This window comes from Vombatus ursinus, unplaced genomic scaffold, assembly GCF_900497805.2.
Source record: "Vombatus ursinus unplaced genomic scaffold, bare-nosed wombat genome assembly UNPS02014802.1, whole genome shotgun sequence".
Taxonomy (NCBI): domain Eukaryota; kingdom Metazoa; phylum Chordata; class Mammalia; order Diprotodontia; family Vombatidae; genus Vombatus; species Vombatus ursinus.
This window is the reverse complement of record NW_020954580.1, coordinates 27591832-27614844: the sequence shown is the minus strand read 5'-3', so window position 1 is coordinate 27614844 and position 23013 is coordinate 27591832.

Here is a 23013-nt window from a genome sequence, read left to right as displayed (position 1 = left end):
TATCTATCTATCTATCTATCTATCTATCTATCTATCTATCTATCTATTATCTATTATCTACCTATTCATCTATCTCTGTCTATTATCTACCTATCCATCGACCTCTTTTTATTATTTATCTATCTGTTTATTATCTATTACCTATCTCTGTCTATTGACTATCTACCTATCTCTATTATCTATCTAGCTATCCATTCTCTATCTACCTCCTATCTCCTTCTATTATCTGTCTATTAACTATCTACCCATCTCTATTATCAATCTGTATCATCTATCTATCCGTCTGTTATCTACCTACCTCTATTATCTATCTATCTCTATTTTCTGCCTATTATCTACTTATCTAGCTTTGTCTTTTACGTCTACTTGTCTCTGTCTATTTTTTGTATCTCTGTCTATTATCTATCTATCTATCTATCTATTTATCTATCTATCCATCTATCTATCTACCTATCCTCCTGGTAATAATAAACATTTTGTAAGCCTACTATGTACCAGGCACTATGCTAGGCACTGGGGAAACAGAGACAAAAATGAAATTGTTACCTGCCCTCAAGAAGCTTACATTTCCGAGCCCATGTGGTTGTTTTCTTACTTATTCACCTTTCCTTGCTTCCATTGGGCTGGTCAGCATCATGTAACAGAAAGCAGCCTAAATCTGGAATCACTGAGTTTCGGTCCTTATTCTGCCACTGACTAACGGTGAGGCTGAGCAAGTCACTGGTTGACAAAATAGTACATTTATAACTAAAAGAGATTTTAAGTTCTCTGAGCCTTGGGTTTCTCATCTGTAAAATGGGGATAATGGTCATGGCACAGATAGTTTCCTCATCTATAAAATAAGAGGGCTGTGGCCTAAGTCATCTCTATGGTTTCTTCTAGTTCTAATTCCTTAGATTCTATTGGGAGATCAATCAATCAATCAATCAACAAATATTTATTAAGTGCCTGCTACATGTCAGCTACTGCAAGGTGCTGGGATACAAAGGCAAAGATAAGACGTGGGCAGGAATACGCTCTTTTCTAATCTTTGTATCTTAACACTGAGCACTGTGCTCCCTCATGGAGGTCACGTTCTATCAGAAGAGATCCTTTGAACATATAGGAATATAGCTCAGGTCTCAAGCCTGGAGCATTTGCATATACTCTGCTCAATGGCAGAGGGACTGATGACTTGACAATGTGTGCCTGTGTAAGGGATAGAGTCAGCGCTTTGGAGATGAGAGACATTCTTTCTTCCTACTTCAAGACGGAGACACACAAGGTTCTGGATTCTCTTTAGCGAGAGACCTGTATACTAGGGAGTTCCTACCCATACAATAGACCAGGAGTAGGGAACCTGAGACCTCGAGACCATCTGTGGTCTTCTAGGTCCTTGAGTGCAGCCCTTTGAGTGAGTCCAAGTTTTACAGAACAAATCTTTTTATTAAGGGGATTTGTTCTATAAAGTTTGGATTCAGTCAAAAGGCCACACTTGAGGACCTAGAGGGCCACATGTGACCTTGAGGCTGCAGGTTCCCTACCCCTGCACTAGACCCATACACTAGAGAGAAGAGATCTTGGAAGACAAACCTGTAGGGGAAAGCAGGTTCCTCAATGTGTTACTGATTTTCATCTTGCTTTCCTAGAGACCTAAGGAAGTTTTCCCTTGGGTGACATTGGAGGCTCCCTCTTTTGGTTAAGTCAAGATAAATTGCTTTCAGTAGGAGAACTCATTCAGTCTCTGTATCATCTGGCATATTCTAATCTATATGACTTCTCTGATTTCTGTTTACTATGTTCTTGAATAAATGAGTTTCAGTGTTATTTACTATTTGTGACAATCTTTTGTGTAACTAGCATTTGATAGGAAAGGGTCAAGCCTTTGGATACAAGTTTGGGGTACATCTTCTTTAAAGTATTGTTGTTCTTCAGTCATTTTCAATTGTGTCCAATTCTTTGTGACCCCATTTGAGGTTTTCTTGGCAAAGATACTGGCATGGTTTGCCATTTCCTTCTCCAGTTCATTTTACAGATGAGGAAACAGAAGCAAACAAGGTTAAGTGATTTGCCCAGGGTCATACAGCTAATGACTATCTAAGGCCAGATTTGAATTCAAGATTAGTTTTTCTTACTCCAGGTGAGCACTCTATCCACTGGACCACCTAGCTGCCCTTATTTAAAGGCTAGTGACCAGGAAAGTAACTTGAATCTAAGAGGGGGTGGGGAGGTGGGGTGGAAATCATTTTCCTGCTCTAAGAAGAGCAGAGAGGCCAGGTTTGTAGCCTCTTCTACTCCCTTCTAGGCAGTAATCAAAATCTGCATTGGAGAGGGGTGGGCAACATTCCCAAAATGTCTATTCATGCCTCTTCACAAGCTGAATTTAGATAGCTAATGTGAACATATGTATATATAACCTACATATGCAACACATACGCTCTACATAAGTATATAAAAATAGGTAGCAATTTCATGAGTATTGGGAACTCCCTAGATGAGAAAATTCCCTCTACCAAGTGACTTGCCCAGGGTCACATAGCCAGTATGTGTCAGTGGTAGGAGTTGAACACAGATCTTGCTAGCTCTGAGGCCAGCTCTCCATCCATTACAATACATTGCTGCCCCTATTCCATACAAAACAAATACAAGGTAATTTAAGGAAGGCACTAGCAGCCAAGGAAGGGGATTGGAATTAGGAGGTCTTTATGTAGGAGGTGGCACTTGAGCTGAACTTGGAAGGGTGAGCTGCTGGCCTTAGTCATGGCTACCTCCAGACTTAGGGCACCATGGGCCCTACTTGTCACTCTTCATTCACTGCATGGTGTTCAACTATATGGAGAGAGAAAGAGAGAAAGGAAGGCAGGCAGGCAGACAGACAGACAGAGACAGAGATAGATAAGGACAGAGAGAGACAGAGAGGGACAGAGAGAAAAAGAAAGAAAGAAAGAGAGAAAAAGAGAGATAGAGAGAAAAAGAAAAAGAGAAAAGAAAGAGAAAGATAAAAAAGAGAAAAGAGAGAAAGAGAGAAAGTGAGAGAGAGAATGAGAGAAAAAGAGAAAAAGAAAGAAAAAGTGAGAGAGAAAAAGAGGAAGGAAAGAAAGAAAGAGAGTGAGAGAGAAAAAGAGAAAAGCGAGGGAGAGAAGAGAAAAAGAGAGAAAAGAAAGTGAGAAATCGAGAGAGAAGAGAGAGAAAGTGAAAGAGACAATGAGAGAAAAAGAGAGAGAGAGAAAAGAAAGAGAAAAAGAGAGAAAAAGAAAGAGAGAATGAGAGAAAAAGAGAGAAAGTGAGAGAGAAAAAGAGAGAGGGAAAAGAGAGAAAAGAGAGGAAAAGAGAGAAAAGAAAGAAAAATGAAAGTTGAAAAAGTGAGAAAATGTGAGAGAAAGTGAAAGAGAAAAAGAGGGAGAGAAAAAAGAGAGAAGGGGGGAAGAGAAAGAGAGAATGAAAGGGAAAGAGAGAGAGAGAAATTGAGATAAAGAGAAAGCGAGGAAAAAGAGAGATAGAGATAAGAGAGAGAAAGAGAAAAAAGAGAGAAAGAGAAAAAGAGAAAAGAAAGAGAGAGAAAGCAAAAGAAAAGAGAGACAGTGAAAGAGAAAATGAGAGAAAAAGAGAAAGTAAGAGAGAAAGAGAGCTGTAAATCACTAAATTCAACACAGCTTTGGGGCCAATAAGCAAGCTGGGGGTCAGAAACAGCCCAGAATCTGAAAGCTGGGTTAACTCCCTAAGTTTGCCCCTTTTTCCTGACAAGCAAACACAGGCCTGGTCTCCTTGACATCCAGGACACAAACAACAGGCCTCACCTGCATTGTCTACTCCTTCTGCCAAGGCCATGGCATAACCAGCGGTCAAAGCAGAGGAGTCAGCCAGAAGAGTCCCCACGTCTTAGACACTGGGCTGTCCTCTGAGCCTCTCTTGCTCACCTTCGCCCTTTGGACCTCATTAAAACCAGTCTCGTGTCTTATTTATCAGTCACGTCTTCTCATGCTGATCCAAAGCTGTGCCCAGCCTTGTGACCCATCCCTGTCACCATCCCAGGGTACAATAAGCAAGCTTGCTGAGGAGAGACATCTGCAAGTGCTTAAGTTTTTATTTATAGGGACATGCCCACATGCCCCATGGGAGAAAAGTGTCCATAGACTCCTTTGGGTGAGAGAGTATTGGGTCATCTCATCAGCCTCATGACAAATGAGAGAAATTCATCCTCCCACAATCAATGTTGCTCCATCCTACTCTGTGCAGAAAGGATCCCAGTGCCTGGGCTTGCTCTGGGGTGATGCCAGATGAGTCACGTCGGCCATGGCACATTTACTGAACACCCTGATATACCTGTGTTTGTGCTGAAGGAGTTGTACCACGCAAGGGCGTGGTTGGCAGGGCTCTTCTGAGGACCTACGCTTGTGGAGGCGATCTTCAAGGTGGAGGAGTCATTGCTGCTGAGCAAAGTGGGGCTTGGACCCCATTGGCCTCGAGGACTGCTTGCTCCTTCCCCACCACCTACTTCTTGGGCCAGCAAAGGATAGCATCACTGCCGACAGTGTGGGAGGATGATGACTTGACTTCCCCCTAATTGGATGTAGAAGGCTGCTGGGGCTGCAGCTAGCATGACTCATCAAATTACACACCCAGACACATATTGACCTAGCAATAATGCTGGGGATTCCCCATGGAAAAGAAGAACTGAGTGGGAGGGAAGACAAGAAAGAACAGATTTCAGTGTATGGGACCGAATTCTTCAAAAACATGGAGACTCCAACTGAGTAGGTTTTCTGATCCTCTCCCTCAATCAATTCATGTCTTGTTTTTGTTGGGAATGAGAAAGAATACGAGATCTAGAGATCATGTGTATACACAAACACAAATACACAAACACATACATATTTACATACACACATAATAGCCTACATATTGAGCATTAAAGTTTGCAACACACTTTACAAACATTATTTCATGTGAATCTCACAAGAAGGTCCAAAGTTCTGTCAACATCTACTCTGAAAATGGCAAGGAAGAGTGAGGTAATACAATATTGTCCCTATTTTATAGATGAGGAAACTGAGGCCCAGACAGGTACAGAGTCTTGTCCATGGTAATCCAGCTATTCTGAGCTACCAAGCATCAGTGGAGGTATTTGAATTCAGGTCTTCCTGACTTCCTGCTAGCTCCTCAACTAGCACATTTATATAGGAATTAATATAACATAACATAATATGGCATAGTATAACATAACATAATATAATATAATATGATATGATGTGATATATGATATGATAGAATATATTTGATTTTTGATACATAACATAATATATTTTTGTTGTATCGTTTCAGTCACGTCTGAATCTTCATAACCCCATTTGGGGTTTTCTTGGCAAAGGTACTGGAATGGTTTGCCATTTCCTTCTCCAGATGAGGAAAATGAGGTAAACAGGGTTAGGTGACTTATCCAGGCTCACAAAGCTAGTAAGTGTCTGAGGCTGAATTTGAACTCAGGTCTTCATGACTCCAGGGCTGGCACTCTATCCTTTAACTAACTAGCTGCCCCTAAGAATTTGTGTGTGTGTGTGTGTGTGTGTGTGTGTGTGTGTATGCGTATGTGTATATATATATATGTATATATATGTATATATATATATATCAGTGTATGTGTATATGTATATATGTATGTATATGTATTTATACATAGGCATAAGAGGCAGCAAAGCACAGTAAACAGTGTTAGATCTGGAGTCAGGAAGAGCTGAGTTCAAACAGAGCCTGTGACATTTCTTAGCTGGCCTTGAAGTCAAAAAGACCTGGATTCGAGTCCTAACTATTCTCTAAGCCTATAGGCCTACCAAGCAGCTACTAACCTACCCTGATGGAGGGAATTTCCTCACTGAGAATTCCGTATGCCAATGAAATCACAAGTCTAGTCCCCAAAACGTGAAGATGTGCTCTGAGCATCCAGCTATCTGGTGGCACAAATCCTATTTCAGATGTTAAGATTATAGACTTTAATCAGTAAAGGACCTCAGAGGTCCTTCCAGTATGACCCCTTCACTTTACAGTTGGCAAAAACTGAGGTCCAAGGAGGAGGTTAGTTTAATCACAAGACAAATGACTACCCCAAGCCTGATGAGGAAAAAAAAAAAAAAAACAACCAGTATTTTCTAAGAGTTAAACCTGGGCTGTATTCTCATCCCAGCCAACTAGCCTTCTGGGAACCGTTCAGCATGATGTGGGACCACATAAAGTAATGGGATGGAACTGAACAAAGGAAAATTTCTACCAGTTATCAGGATAATTGTCCTAGTGGTGAGGTCAATTACTATGGAACCCAGGGAAGTCATTAAGAATTAGATGGGCCTGGATTGTGTAAGAGTATTTTTTTCAAGAATTACATTTTAAAAGCAATGAGAAAAAGAACATTCTTGTTGCTCTCCTAGCAGTGAGAAAAAAGCAATTGTTACAGGACAAATTGCTTCTATCCTAACTAGTGGTGGTTTATCTTTGAAGTAATTGCAAAAGGCTGGTACCAATGGATTTGTAGGCTGGGGTTACACTCTTTGAAAATGGCAAGGAAGAGTGAGGTAATATAATAGGCACAGGATTTGAAATCAAAAGACCTGAGTTCAAATTAAGACTCAATTACTTACTAGCTGTGTGATCCGGGACAAGTGACTTAACTTCTCTGGGACTCAGTTTCCTCATCTGCAAACAGACCACTAGACAATCTCTAAGGTGTTTCCAATTCTAAATCTTATTTTATGTTATTTTTTAAAATGGGTTGCTTTATTCTATTGTTGTTCAATCGTTTTTCAGTTGTTTCTGACCCTTTGTGACCCTATTTGAGGTTTTCTTGGCAAAGATACTGGAGGAGTTTGCCATTTTCTTCTCTAACTCATTTTACAGATGAAGAAACCGAAGCAAACAGGGTTAAGTGATTTGCCCAGGGTCATACAACTAGTGTCTGAAGCCAGATTTGAATTCAAGAAAAGGAATCTTCCTGACTCCAGTCCCGGCACTCCATTTACTACATCACCTAGCTTGCCCCCAACTCTGAATCTTATGATTGGATAATCCTACCACCAAAGATTATGGAAACTCATTGATGGAAAACTACAGTGCTATTACATAATACTCCTTACTACAAAGGAATGCTATTACTATGAAGACAGACGACCAGGATGTAGCAAACCAGGCACCACAGTCTAGTGGTTAGAGCCCCGGACCTCAAGTTAGGAAGACCTTGGTTCAATCAAGTCACTTAACCTCATGGAGCTTCAGTTCCTTATGTGTAAAGTGAGGGGAAGATGGATTGGGTAGAGAATGAAATCTCTTCCATCTCTATGTCTCTGATCCTCTGGTCCTCCAGCTTGGGGTAGACCTAACCTCAGTGACCTCCCATAGAACCAAAATGAATTTTCTCTTCCTGTCAGAAAGGTTGTCCTGAGCAGTAGACTCTTTGTCCTTGGTTCAGTTTCCCACCCTCCCCATGCCACCTTGAGCTTCCACACCCAGTACCTCTTCCAGCCTACACTTTCTGAAACGTCTACTTCCTTGTCCAAGGTTCTGTCAACATCTACTCTGCCTCTTACCAGATTTCTCAATGTTCTCCCCCTCAGGAAAAATAGAAGTCCTCAGAAACCTGTCTTTCTAGGCACTGAGATTCAGTAGCAAGTTTAATGGGGCTTTGGTTTCTTATATAATTTTGCTTATGACACTTACCTCCCAGAGGACCAACATGCATGCTTAACTGGAAATGAAAAACATGCAGGCGAGATTTGGCTGGGTGTAGAAAAAAGAAAAAAAGAAAAAACACTTAATTCAGGTTGTAAAAATGAAACGAGATGAAACACAATGAAGGTAATTTAAAAGGCTGTTGCATTGATTTGAAAAACAGCAAGTTCAGAAAAACAATCAAATCCATAAATTTTTCCCTGCTTTTTGAACTCAGTGAAAGTTTCCCACCCCCGCCCCACCCCCATCCTTTTCTTTGTCTTTGAAGTCTCTATTGGCTAACTCAATAAAAGTGTTTTTGGTTAACTTTGTGAAACAAATTCAACAAACATGTATTAAGCTTCTGTGTTGTACATAAGACACTCTTTACATAACTTATTTATTTTTCTCCTAAACGTTTAAGTCCTGAATTAAACTATTCCTTACCCATAGACCCATACAAGCCACTATTTTTGCAAATGAAGGTAGGCCACTTTGGGGCATTGACACAGAAATAGCCCCATTGTGAATTCATAGACAATTTAATTCTTGCTTAGATCAAATGCTACTTCTTCCAAGAGTCAGAATAACACAGAAAAAAGAGGGCTAGATTTGCGATTTAAATTGAGGCTCTACCTATCATTAACCTCATGACTTTGGGCAAGTCACCCAACTAGGAAGGCACCCAGGTAGTACAAGTGATAGGGTTCTAGACCTGGAGTCATGGAACACCTGAGTTCAAATCCAGCATTAGACACTTAGTAGCTGTGTGACCCTGGATAAATCACTTAACCTCTCAGCCACAGTTTCCTCAGCTATGAAATAGGGATAACAATAGCACTTACCCCACAGGGACATTGGGAGAATATAATGAGATACTAAAAGTAAAGGCCTTTCTAATCCTTAAAGCATCATATAAATGCTAGCTACTATTATTATTATTATTCACTTCTCTGGGGCCTCAGTTTTCCCATCTGTAAAATGAAAGGATTAGAATAGGTGGCTTCTAAGGGCCTTTCCAGCTCTGAATCTACGCATGGATGATTCCGTGATTGTCCTAGTTGATAACAACTTTCCTCTCTCCCCTAGTCCTGGACTATCATTTGGTTTGCATTTTTTCCTTTCTTGTGCATTTAGCATGGATCATTTTGCATTATAGTCATCTGCTTATGAGTCACATTCCCGTGCAAGACCATAAGCTCTATGACATCAGGGATCCAGACCTTATCTAAACTTCTCATCTACCCCACCAACTCTCTGTTCTGCAAGCAGGGGGGGCTTGATAAATGTTAGTTGAAATGAAGAAAAATAAACACATGTCAAAGAAATTCTAAACCACCTCACGCTCACTTGGTTATTATTTTCTGGGAATAAGATCGATCATTACTGACCACGGCCGTGGGAAAAATGTCTCCTGCTTTCTCTTAGTTTGTGCTTCCTTTGACAGGAAGCCTCTTCAGCCTGGACAAAGTGAACTCATTCTTCCCATCATGTAGGCACATGAGGTTGCTCTCTCTCTATCTCTTTCTTTCTGGGAGGTTTCACAGGTCTCACTCTGTCTTTTAATATTCTGCAGATTTCTCTCACTGAGCTATTTCCTGCGCTTGTTGGTAAACAAATATTATGTTCATCATAGGTAGTATTTCATAGGTAGGTCATCATAGTAGTATAGATAGCACAGAGACCCTCCTGCTAAGTGAGCAGTTCCTGGCTAGATCATTGATAACAAGGCTTTTATTTCCTAGTACTAATGAAGATGCTAGTGGACTTAGCAGCTTCGTACTGATGCCTAAGACATACTTATCTAGCCAGGATATTCCTTGTTCTTCAGCATTCTCCTTGGTTTAAAAGTCTTGCTGGCAAACTCAAATAGAAACAGAGGCTACCAAACCATGCATAAGGTCTCCTGTAGGTCCATACTGACTTAGAAAACCACATATTGGCATTATCTATGTTTTATTGTATTTTTATTTATTTTATTTTATTTAAAAATTTTAAATTAAAATTTAAGAAATTTAATTTAAACTTTTAAATTTAAAATTTTTATTAAATTTTATTAATTTTTCCCAATTACATTTTAATCTGGTTTGGCTGTTTTAGACACATCTGTTTTTGAGGATAATTGCATTCCCAAGACCATTTTAGCTCATTTTTCCAGTAGGAGTAATGGTGAATAAGACAGACTCTCTGCCTAGGGCTAAACCCAACTTTCTCTGCTTCCCTGGGTAATCTGAGATAAGTCAGGTACCCTGAAAAGGCCTCACTAGAGTGTCATGCAAGAGTGTGCTGGGAAATATTTAACTAGGGAAGAAAATGTAATCAAGACACACTTTTAAGTTTAGCCTGCATTATTAACACTTTCTTCATCATTTTCTAACTCTATAAATTAAAAATAAATAAAATCAAGCCCTGATTTGTAGCCTCTGCAGATTTCCAATTCTAATAGTATAAATTCTCACACTAAAATTTTAACAGTGGTTAAATAAGCAGGTTAGAGCTGGCTCCAGCATACCCATTCACAAAAAGGATATCACGAGACTATCCATGCAGTTACCTCCGAGGGACCTTCCAAATATTCATGCCTAATTAATCAGGGAGCAAAGGGCTCCCTGGCTGTTAAATAATAGGGAAGGGGGGGGAGGAGAGAGTTGTATGCCATAGTCTGTTCCCATGGTGGCTCTGATGTAAAGTTGGAGTATGGCTTCTGCATTTCTTGCCCAATTTCTGTAACTATTTTTAAGAGCTGGCACATGTGATCTTGTGGTTCTCTCTAAGGATTGTCTGTAGAGTTTTTTTCCCCTTTCTTCATTTTTCTCCTTAATATTTGAAAAATTTTTTGATTATCTCTATGTCATGGCCTTAGGGTAGAAGGTCAGGGAGGAAGAAAAACCATCAGCCTTCTTGTTTCCAAGTTCCAAGACAGATCAGAAAAGCAGTGAGCCAACTTTGAGGAATAGGGAATTTCGGTTAACTAGAAGTGAGGTCATCTCAACATTAGGAGTTATTAGACACTGGACAGGAATTTTTTAAGAGCTGCTAGTTGTCTCTCTTCTCAAGGAACTCACCATCTAATGAGGGGGGGACAACATGCAAGTAATTATGGACAAACAAGATATATATGGGGGTACTTTCAGGGGGAAGTATTAAGATGAAGGAGGAGGACTGGGAAAGCTTTCTTGTAGAAGGTGACTTTAGCTGATACTTGAAAGAATCCAGGGAGGCCAGAAGGCAGAGATAAGGAGAGAGAATGTCCCAGGGATGAGGGAGCGAGTCAGGGAAAATTCTCCGAACCGGGAAATAAAGTGGCATGTGCCAGAAACAAGGCCTGTGTCACTGGATCACAGGGTCCTCTAGGAGAGTAGGGTAGCAAGAAGAACATGTCTTAGAGTCAGAAGGCCTGGCTTCTGACTCTTAGTTAGTTGGTGGCCCTGAGAATGTCAGTTAATCTCTCTTTCAGTTTTCTCATCTGAAAAATGGGAAAAATAATATTTCTTACAGCATTGTTGTGAAGAAAGCATTTGCAAAAAAAAAAATAGAAATGTGAGTTACTATTAAGGAAGGCTGAGAATATTTCTCTAGATTTTTTTTTCTTTTTCTTAAAAAAAATGTGAAAAACAATAGGACAATATGTGAAGTTGCCCGGTCCATTGGAAAGAGCACTGGACCTAGAGTCAAAAGAGATAAGTTCAAATACCAGCTCTGTAGTTTTTTAACTAACTATGGATTTTAACTCACTTAACCTCAGTTTCCTCATCTGCAAAACTGGGGGAGGTGGGGTTGGGCTAGATTGATCTAATGTCTCTTCCAGATCTAGATTACACTGATCCTAGACGACATGACCCTAATTATGCTCTCTCTACTGCTTTAGCCATGACTCTAAAGGAATAATTTAAATTAGAACTACCTGGAAATCTTGGCCTGGGATTATTTGTCATAATAAATTCAACCTCACATTTGTATAGTGCTTTACAATTTACAGAAGACTTCCGATAAAGCAACAGTAGGAAGTCAGTAACGTAAGTATTATTGTCCCCATTTTATAGATGAGAAAACTGAAGCTCATACAGGTTAGTAACAACTAATATTTATAGAGTATTTAAAAACTTTCAAGATGTTTTTTATATCCTTCCTATTTGAGTTTGACACCAACTCTAAGAGGTAGGTCATATTATCCCTGTTTTATTGCTGTTGTATTCTTTTTTAAAACAGATGAAGAAACCGAGGCTTGGGGAGTCTAAATGACTTGCCCAAGAGGCAAGAGCTAGTGTCAGAGATGAGTTTCAAAAACAATTCTTCCCAACTTAAAGTCTCGACTGCCTTTCTCAGGAGAAAAGTGAATTCATATCCAGGATTAGTGGATCCATTTCCTTCCATTTCACCATGATGTCCCTTATTCTCCCCACCCCATCAATCTCAAAGATGGCAGAAGCTCACTGCTTCCCATCCCTGGACCTATTCTTTACAAAGGATCTTTTCATTAGCTCTGCTATTAATTCCCAAAAAGACTTAAAAAAAAAAGAAAACCTGGAATGAAAATATGACCATGAGCAGCCCCAAATAAGAAAACCAGAAAAATAACCTGCTTGGAGTCAGGAAGACCTGAATTCAAATCCTGCCTTAGACAAATACTAGCTGAATCACTCTGGGTAAGTGTCTTAACTTTTCTCTAACTCAGTTTCATCATTGGTAAAAATGGGGATAATACCACCTATCCCCAACCCTGTGTTTAATAAGAATAAAACTGGACATTTTAAGTAAAATGCTTTGCAAAACTTAAAGCCCTATATAAATGTGTATCTGCTATTATTGTTACCTTGAAAAAGGTCCTGAAGATGTAAACATTTGCTGCCATCAGGCATCCCCTGTTATAGTAGAAGGTACACCTTGTACAAATAGGTAGCCAGGACACTGGGAGGTAACTCAAATTTAATATTTTAAATGACTTCCCTTTCCCCATCCTTCTCTTCCCTTTCTGCCCTCTCCTGTGGCTAAGTGTGTCTCCCTCTCTTAGCCAATGCAGGCAGCAGCCTCCTTTCTAATGGGGCTGCTCACTCAGGCCATTTGCTGTATATACACCATGACCAATTTCTCAGTATCCTCAGTTCTGGGGCCTGTATTTCAGTCAATTTATTCTCCCTCTGACAAGAAGGAAAACTGATGGACTTCTGAGAGAGCAGCACTCCCTTTTTGCTGCTGAATCTCTCCCTGCACCAATCACTCCCTCCCTTCCCCAACACTTTACATGATTTCACTGGATCATATCCAGATCCCAGGGAACATAGCTCATTCCTCTGGGGCCCTCTGTTTGCTTCGGTTCAGTTGAACCCAACTGTTTCTGTGCCTAGCCCATGTGCCCCCTTGGATGCTACATTCCAGGCTTTGAGTGATCAATGCCAACCAGATGCTGGGATGACAACACTGAGCTACACATCACTTCTTGTCAAAAGGATTGAGATGAACAGAGAAGAGAATGAGAGAGTTGTTGCTTCTTTGGTTGCTGCATTTTGGAGGGTCCTTACAGATCATCTAGTGCAACACCCCATTTAATAGATGCAGAAACTGAGGCTAGAGAAGGGAAATGTCACCCAAAATAAGGTTGCACAGACAATCAGTGTCAGAAATGGATTTAAACCCAGGTCTCCTGATTTCCCAGCTTGCAATGGAATTTGCATGTCATGATTCACATCAGTTTCTGTGGCCTGATTCAAAGTCCAAAGGCCAGAGAACTCTCCCATTAAGACAGGCTAACAGTAATAAATGAAATTTATATAGCCCTCTACATAAAGTATCTTGTTTGAGCTTCAAAACAACCCTGTAAGGTAAACACTATCATTTTACAAATAAAGAAACTGAGGCACATGGAGTTGAAGAGGCATGCCCATGGTCACATAGTTAATAAGTGTTGGAGGTGGGATTTGAATCCATGTCTCTCTAACTCCCACACTATAGGTACACAGGGAACCTTGAGCTGTGAAATGAAATCAATGGAGCAGTTTGGACAGACTTTCTAAATCATTTTCCATGCTGTAACCCCAAACTCTTCATACATGGTTAGCCCCCTATCATTGCCTCAGGCAGGAGCTGGAGTAGATGACCTTTAATACCCATTCTAAGGGCCACGTTCTATAAGATTCAGGGACTCAGTGAACTTCCCTGTATCTCTCAATGTATCTGTAGTCATTCATATTGCTTTGTGCAGGCAACCTTGTGGTTACAAACACTGGACTTTTTATTAAGAACTCATACCTATTAACAGAGATTGCTGTTTCCACGTCCTCTTCACCCCCAGGGCCTCTGGCCCCTTCTCACTGGCACCTTCAGAGTTAGCTTTATAGTCATGTGTTCATATAGATTATTCTGGGATAATGTTGGAAGGGACCTTGGCTGCCATCTTGTCCAATCCATACCCCAAACCCCTAACATAGCTGACAAGCAGACATTTAACCTCTCCTTGAAGACCTCCAAGGAGGGAGAACCTACTACCTCCTAAGATAGCCCATCCCACTTTGTTGTTATTGTTGTTGTTCAGTTGTTTTCACTCATTTCTGATTCTTCTTGACCCCATTTGGGGTTTTCTTAGCAAAGATACTAGTATGGGGATTAAAATTGTCCAACCTACAATAAAAGAGACTGAGGCAGAGCTCTGAGCCATTGGCACTTTATTAAAGGGCCCATGGTCCCCTCCAATGATGTGGACCCTAGATCTTCCTCATGATCTGAGATGCTCCCTTTTTCCAGGACCTTGTTTTTATAGGGTTTGATACCCAAATATGCAAAAGGGGCATGGTAAAATAGAGAATCCCATTGGTTGATAGACCATGCTCTTGAGGGCCAAAAATGATATATTAGTGGGGTGGGGGGGGATTCATAGGTTGGGTGAAGCATGGGACATCTCCACTAGGTGATCATAAGATGGCCACCTGCTCATGATGGACAAGAGACTATGGTCCAGAAGTACAAAAATAAGTTGGGGGGCTTTCCAAATCATCAAGGCACCCACCCATGGTGGGTTTGAACACGGAATTTGAGTAAAACAGGATGGAGATATCTTTGTCAGCATTCTTACAGTTGCACAAGTGAGCCTCATAACTTGGTAAACAAGTAGGGAGCATTATGTTAAAGTTTGAAGCCCACTATAAGAATCTATTTCTCCCTATATGATTTATGTAGAATATGAAGCTGATTAATACTGATTGGAATAGAGTAGGGGTCCAAATGAATTATTTCTCATATTCCCCCACTTTGATCCACAAAGAAAGACCCCAGTCTTTCTTTGTATCATTACCATCTATATGTATGGAGGGCTGTCCTCCACGGGTGATGCAAAACCAGAATGGGGCAGTCCGCTTACTGAGGCACAAAGGTGACATTAGAGAAAAGGGAAAATAGGTACAACTTATAACATACGAATTCTGTTCCATTTGATTAAACATTGACACATAATATACTAAATACACAATACATATCTGAGGTGACTCTCTCACTTAACCAAGAACCTCGAGGGCCAGGTACCTCCTAGCAAAACATGCCCTACAAGATATGCAAACTGGGGGACCATTGGGCATGTTCAAACGCAACAGCACAAGCTGATTGCCCTACACACAGGTTCTGGAAATCTTTTGAGTTTATGAAAACAATTCAAGCAATTTTAACAAAGAGACACTCTGAAATGACCAACTTTGATAAACTTGGCTCTTCTAAGCAATGCAATGATCTAAGACAATTCCAAAAGACTCATGATGGAAAATACCATCCACATCCAGAGAAAGAAGTATGGAGTCTGAATGCAGATGGAAGCATACTATTTTCATTTTTTTGTCTTTTCTTTCTCATGATTTTTCCCCCTTGTTCTGATTCTTCTTTCACAATATGACTAACGTGGAAATATGTTTAACATGATTGTACATGTATAGACTATATCAGATTGCATACTGTCTTGGGGAGGGGGAAGGGGAGGGAGGATGAAAAATTTAGAACTCAAAATCTTATAAAAGTGAATGTTGAAAACAAAATACAAATAAATAAAAATGAAGGGGAAAAAAAGGAGCCACCCCATTATGGTGATGAAATGCAATATCCCTGCAAACAACACAAACAGATCTAGATGACTACAGCTTAGGGAGTGGAGGAAAACAAGGAATAGGTTGAGTTCCATGAACAAAGGAATTATCAGGCATTGCGATTGATGGTGAAGCAAAAGCTGAAGCAGGAGACTGGAAAGGAGGATTCGAGGTTCCAGTCACTGCAGGCTCAGAAACAGATGGATTAGGAATTGTTTGTGGAGAGGATGATGATGATGATGATGATGATGATGATGATGATGATGAAGGTGTCGTGCTAGCTTGTTGCATCTCCTATGGCTGTCCAGTCTCTGAAACATCCTCTGATGCAGTCCTTTGTTCCTCTGGACATCTCTCCTCTCAGGAATACTGGAATGAGTGGGCCTTCAGAGCAGCTAGCTGATTTGCTTCTCCAGTTCAGGTCATTTGCGGACATCCCCTTCTCTGTTAAACATCTCTGACAAAATAGATCTTGATAAAATTCTAGTTGGCTATGACAATAACCAGGTCAGGCAGTGAGAGCTCGCTCTAACCTTAATAGCACTGAAATGAACATCATCAGACCAGAGAATTTACATTTTTAGGTTGGCAAATTTGAATAACAACTGAAAATTTTTTAAACTTCTGAACCTAAATTTTATATTTGGCATATATTTACCTAATATTACAATTATTTATTAGGACGAACTGAAAATTTTTCACTCTAGCTATATTCTTTTCTAGCTATTCATCCCTACCCTTATTTCCTCCCTTAAGAGGATAAGATTCTGGTAGAGAACTATTAACAGAACACTTTTTTTAAAAAATACAATGATGACCCCCTGATATACAACTGAATTCATTTAAAAGTTGCCCAAAAAATTGCAATTGTCAGAAAAAAGTTTTGGGATGGGATGTATAAATACATTGAGTAGTCAATTTCAAGACAATATAGATCAAATAAGTTATTTATAATAAAACATGTTTGCCTTTCAAAATATGCTCAATATCTAGGTGGTAATAGTAAACCCAAATAAAATTGACGTTTCCCATCTTGGTAACACTAGATAGTATAACATTCTTTTCTTCAAATCAAAATGGAAGATGTTTGTTTTAGGCTTACTAATTAAAAGAACAACAGCTTGGTCCCATAAACTGTACCATCACTATCCAATTGGTACAGTTTATGGGATCTTTGTCTTCATTTTTCCAATTGCATATAAAAATAATTTTTAATGTTTGCTTTTTAAATTTTTGGGTTCCAAATTCTCTCCCTCATTTCTTTCCTCCCTTCTCCCTTCCTTGAAACTATAAGGAACTTGATATAGGTTATACATGTATAATCGTGCAAAACATATTTCCATATTAGTCATGTTGTGAAAGAAAATGCAGACCAAAAAAAAAAAAAAAGCACCACACCAAAAAAAATAAATAAAATGAAAAATAGCATGCTTCGCTCTGCAGACTCCATAAGTTCTTTCCCTGGAGGTGGATAGCATGTTCCATCATGAATCCTTTGGAATTGTCTTGGCTCTTTGTATTGGTGAGAATAGACAAGTCATTCATAGTTGATCGTGGTACAATGTTGCTGTTACTGTGTGCAATGTTCTCCTGGTTCTGCTCACTTTCACTTGTATCAGTTCATGTAAGTTTGAAGGCCTTTCTTGTGGAAGATTGATTAGACTTGTTTTGTTGGTCCCAGAAGGCAAAAATAGGAACAGTAAGTGGAAGTTTTCAAGAGGCCTATTTCTGCCTGATATAAACAAAAACACTTCCTAAGAAGGAAATCTGTCCAAAACTGCTCCTCAATCTCCTTTGCTGGTTCTTTATCCCTGGCATACCCACTAACTGTAGGTACCCCTCAATGCTCCACTCTGGGCCTTTGTCTCTGACTATCTGATGGTCTTCTGACTTGATAATCTCATCAGCTTTTCTGGAAGTAATGATTATGTCTACGTTTATGCTTCCCAGATCTCTATATCCAGTCCTATTTTTTCTCTTGAGCTATGGTTTTCCGTTACCAACTGCCTTCTGGATATCTCAAACTGGATGCCCCAAAGGCATTTCAAATTCAATTATGTCTGAAACAGAGCTCATCATCCTTTACCTCAGACCTTCCTCTCTTTCTGGTGTTTCCCTATCACGGAGAAGGGCGTCAATACCTTCCCGGTCAGTGTCCTCCTTGACTCCTCAATTACACTTACCCCACTTGTCAAATCTTATAATTTCTACCTTCACAACATGTCTCCTATATGTCTCCTTATTACCACTGAAACAGCCACCACTTTAATTCAGGCCTTTATCACCTTTTACCTAGACTATTGCAATACCTTCCTTTGATGCCTTTCAGCCTCCATAGCTTCCCTATTCCATCCATCCTACATTCAGCTTGGCAAAGTGATTTTCCAAAAGGACAAGTCTGACCATATTATCCACTCCCATACTCAATAAGCTCCACTGTTCCCTTATGACCTCCGGGACCAAATATGAATCCCTCTCCTTGGAATTTAGAGTTCTTCACAACTTGACCCTTTCTACCTTTCCAGTCCTCTCTTCATAGTCTAGTTACAGTTTTTTTTTTTTGCTTTTGCTTACATGTCACACCCTATCTTTTGTCTTCATGCCTCATCTCTGAATATTTTCTCTTCTCCCCCTTCCTTACTCTAAGCTTCCCTTGCTTCCTTCAAGGCTCAACTTAAATCCCACCTTCAGGAAGTCTTTCCTGATCCCCACTCCTCAGTTGCTAGTGCCTTCTTCTCTGAGATTACCTTACATTTATATACATATATGTAAGTATATGTAGATGTGTATATAGGTATATATATGTGTATATGTGTATATCTGTATATGTATATGTATAACCTAATTCTAGATTTTGTTGCTTTATATACAAATATAGATTTATATATAAAATTTTATATACAAATATACATTTATATATAAAATTTTATATATTTATATTTGCTAGATATAAGTTGTTTGTTTATATATTTGTATATAAATTTATTTATATAATATATATTTGTACATAAATTTATTTCTATAAATATATATTTGTATGTAAATTTATTTCTATAAATATATATTTGTATGTAAATTTATTTCTATAAATATATATTTGTATATAAATTTTATATTAACAACAAAATGTAGAATTAGGTTATACACATACAGAGAGAGGGAACCCGATTATTTATCTATGGGGTCTCCCATTAGAATAGCATCTGGCACATAGCAAGTACTTAAAAAAGGCTTGTTAACTGACTGTTTTAGTTTGAAGTGAATTTCCCCATCGATGAAGATCTCCAAGGGTAAACAAGGTGATCACTCATAGGTGAGTGAGGTTGTAGAGGAATTCCTGTTCATGTATGAGCTGGACTAGATGGTCTCTTAGGACCTTTTCATCTCTGAGATTCTAGGATTTATAATATTGGTCATTTAGGAAAATATGTTCCAAATTTAAACAACTAATTTACAAATTGACCTTGCAAAATGCTACATACCCATTTATCAGGTCGGGATCATCCGCAAAGGTTTTGATGTCGTTTTCACATTAGTTTGTCCTGCCTCCCTTTCTCCTAATTCCTTTTCCTTAATCTGTAGGATCTCCGAAAGCAGACCCAGTATCTTTCAATTCTTCGGCACTCCTCTCAGCTTGAGTGCAGGACTGGGCATACACGTGAAGTACTTGGCTATTGACTGATGAAGGAAGCAGACTGGCTTATGGCACAGTGTTTTCTTCCATCTTTAGGAGTACCTGATAAGGCAAAACTATAACCCCATATTCCCTGCCAACTGGCTGATCATCTCTGCCCCTAAGTCCCTACCCCCCTTTTCTTTAGAGGTAAGCTATCTATGAGCTCTCAGTTTCTGTATCAGAACTGCCTTACCACCCACCTCTAGCTCACCCTCCTGATGTCATTGGTTCTCCTCAAGAACGAAGAATGAGTAACAAGAGCTGACCTGAAGCAATGGGCAACAAGCCTGAAGAAAAGTTCACATCGGTGTGAACCAAGGATCTAAAAAGGCAGTTGGCCCCAGACTTAAGTTTCTGTGGAAGAGCCCAGAGCCTTGGGGCTTATGGAATCTGTTTCAGGATGATGAATAAGAAAAAGAAAGCTTTGGGACTGAAATTCTCCCCACTCGGCAAAGGCCAAAAAAGAGGGCAGATGCTTCAAGATGAGAGACAGCTGTGCATTGTTAACTGATGGTTCGTGCCAGGTGGTCCTTCACGGCAGATCCCTCTGATGGAGGCAGGCGTTCCCTACGCTCAGAAGCCACGTCCGGCTGTTACATCCCATGGCTTTGGAAGAAAGCTCCCCCTCTCAAGCAGAGAAACCATTTTTGGTTTTGGACGCAAAACAGACAATGTTATTGTCAAGTCTGTCGTTGGGAACATAGTGCTCTCAGCCCTACTGGCTTGGCCATAGTCAGAAGAATAAAACATGGCAGTCATCCATGAAATTTCATCATTTGTTTCGCCCTGATCCTACCTTGCCCTTGGAATGAATGGGGTCAAGTTAACTTCCCTCCTGCCCTCATGTGACCTGCACACACTTTCTCTTCAGTCTTTTTTTTTTTTTTTAAGTGAAATTCTAAGTAGCAGGAAGCAATGAATTGAAATGGCCAGAGACCAAAGTCCTCTGGGAAAAGCAAAGCAGACTAATAGTTAAGGTATAAGCCTCGTATAAGTGTAAAATATTTTTTAAAAAATAAAAAGGAAAAGGAAGGTTACTCTGGAAGCCCCTAGGCTACTGTCCAGAGCCACTTAATTGTTTTCTGGGGCAATAGGACCCCAGGGCTCCGGGGCTCCAAAGCTTGGCAATGATTTCTGCCCCAATTACCTGAATTGAGTGTGTGTTTACTTAATCAGGGTATTATGTAAACCCGGCCTGTTAGCCTTTAGCCCGGAGGCCTCTTTTCATTATACCGTCAGCTCCCTCACCTTTGGGATACAGGAGCAGCGGGCTGATTACGGCTTAGTATTGGGAAAATATTAAGAATACTATGTTCCCAAACACAATGTGATTTATGACAGAGCCAGATTCCACTGGAACAAGAAAGTGCCAAGCTGGCAGCCTTCAGTCTGCTTGAGGGGAAGTTCTGTTTTAAAAGACTACATTTGGGATCAGTCCTCCACAGAAATCTCCAGAAAAAGAATCCTGGATACTCTGAGTGCACATGAGAGAGTCTTGGAAGACAGAATCAGAATCCAAAAAAGACTGTGACAGCCTAAGATGATAGATAGATAGATTCTAGGAAAGAGAAATTTATTCAGAAGAAGTTTAACAGGGATAAATGGAAAGTCCGACACAGGTTTAAAAAATCAATGGCATAATTAGAGGACACAATATGACAGTTCGAGTGAGGCAGCGTGGTATAATGGGCAGAGCACTGGATATGGGGTCAGAAGAATTGGGTTTGCATCTTGACTCTGGAATCTTTTGAGCCAGTTCACTTAAGTTATTGGACTTCTCTGAGGCTTCAATACCTTCATCTATAAAATAAAGGGCTAAGTGCTCTATAGGGCCCCTTATAGCACTATAATCTTCAAAAATTGGTATCTTAAAATATTGGTATTTTAAAGGACTTCAACTTAATATGATTAAATATTGTGATATATGTATATAATATGCATATAGAGAGAGAAAGAGGGAGACAGAGAAAGTCCAAACTTGTGATTTTTTTTTTTTTGGAAGGAGAGGGGAGAAAGACAAGTGTGTCTTCCAGGTCACTAGGATTTTAAATCGTCTGAAACAAGACCTTATGATTTGCATGGAATAGAGGAACAAGGTGGAAGCAGAGTGAAAGCAGTTATTTCTTTAGTGTTATTCAGCAACTATTCATTTGAGGACCTAGAGCTCTAGGGCTATTTACTGGAGTAGGGGAAGGGAGTGGAGGAGAGAGAGAGATAATAGGAACTATGAATTAAAATAAGTTTCTGACCATAAGTCAGATAAAAGTTAAACTGAAGAAATTAATGGAGATAGGAGGGGAGAAAAAGAGTTCAAAGATTTTGTCCTTGACATGTGCACACATTTTTGTTATTATTGTTGTTCAGTCATTTCCAATTCTTCATGACCCCCATTTGGGGTTTTCTTGGCTAAGATACCGGAGTAGTTTGCCATTTCCTTCTCTAGCTTATTTGATAGATGAGGAAACTGAGACAAAGTTAAGTAACTTGCCCAGGGTCACATAGCTAGTAAAAGTCTGAGGCCAGATTTGAACTCAGGAACATGAGTCTTCATGACTCAGGCCCCAGCACTCTATCCAATCTACCACCTGGCTGCCCTATCTGCATGTATTCCTTCCTAAAAAGAGGTTTACTCACCATAATATCTCCAGTAGATGCTCTCACTCCAAGAACTGCCTGATAGACCAGTGAGCCTCTTCTATATGGCAGACCTTTACTAACCACCAATCATATGATGTCATGGTAATTGAGTGGCCCTGAATATAGATGGATCATAGGATTATAATGTAAGTAGGATTATAATGTAAGATACTTCCCCTTTTATAAGTAAATAATTGGGTACTGAAAAGGGTAGGAACTGAACTTTTATATAATGGAAACTGATTCAATCCACTTATGAAGAAAGTCTCTTAAATAAAGCTTGAGAAGAGACACAGATAGTTCTAAGAACCAGAGAGAGAATTGCCCTTCACATGGATGTACTGTTTGAAGACAGAGCTATGACTTGACACCTTGTAGTCTATCAGCCCCACTGCCTGTGTCCTCTAGAATTATTAAGTCCAGACTTCAGGTTTCTCCCTTCCAAGAGAACTCCTACAATTCTATGTAGGGTGAGAGCCTCAGACACTGAGATGAACCAAACTTCCTTAAAGACTCAGCTCAGATGGATTCTGAGTGCAGATTGATATATTTTTCTCTTTTTTTTCTTATTTTTTTTCCTTTGCAACACAGCTAAAGTGGAAATGTTTTTCTATGACTTCATATGCACGATGGGTATAATACTACCTGCTTTCTCAGTGAGTGGAGGAGGGGTAGAAAGAGAGAGAAAAAAAATTTGGAACAGAAAATAAAAAATTTTTTTAAAAAGACAACTCATATATACAGCCTGTATGATGTAAAAGACTTTTTTGATCTCCCCAATTTTTCTTGTTCAAATTATCTTGTATGTACATGTTGTATCCCTCCAAGAGAAGAGAAGTTCCTGGAGGGCATCTCCTTTTTGTCTCTGTCTTCCCCAGTGCACAGAGATTTGCATGTCCTGTGGTGTTTGTTACTCAATAAAGGTTTGTTGAATTGAATTTATTTGCATATGTGTCATTTTTACCTATT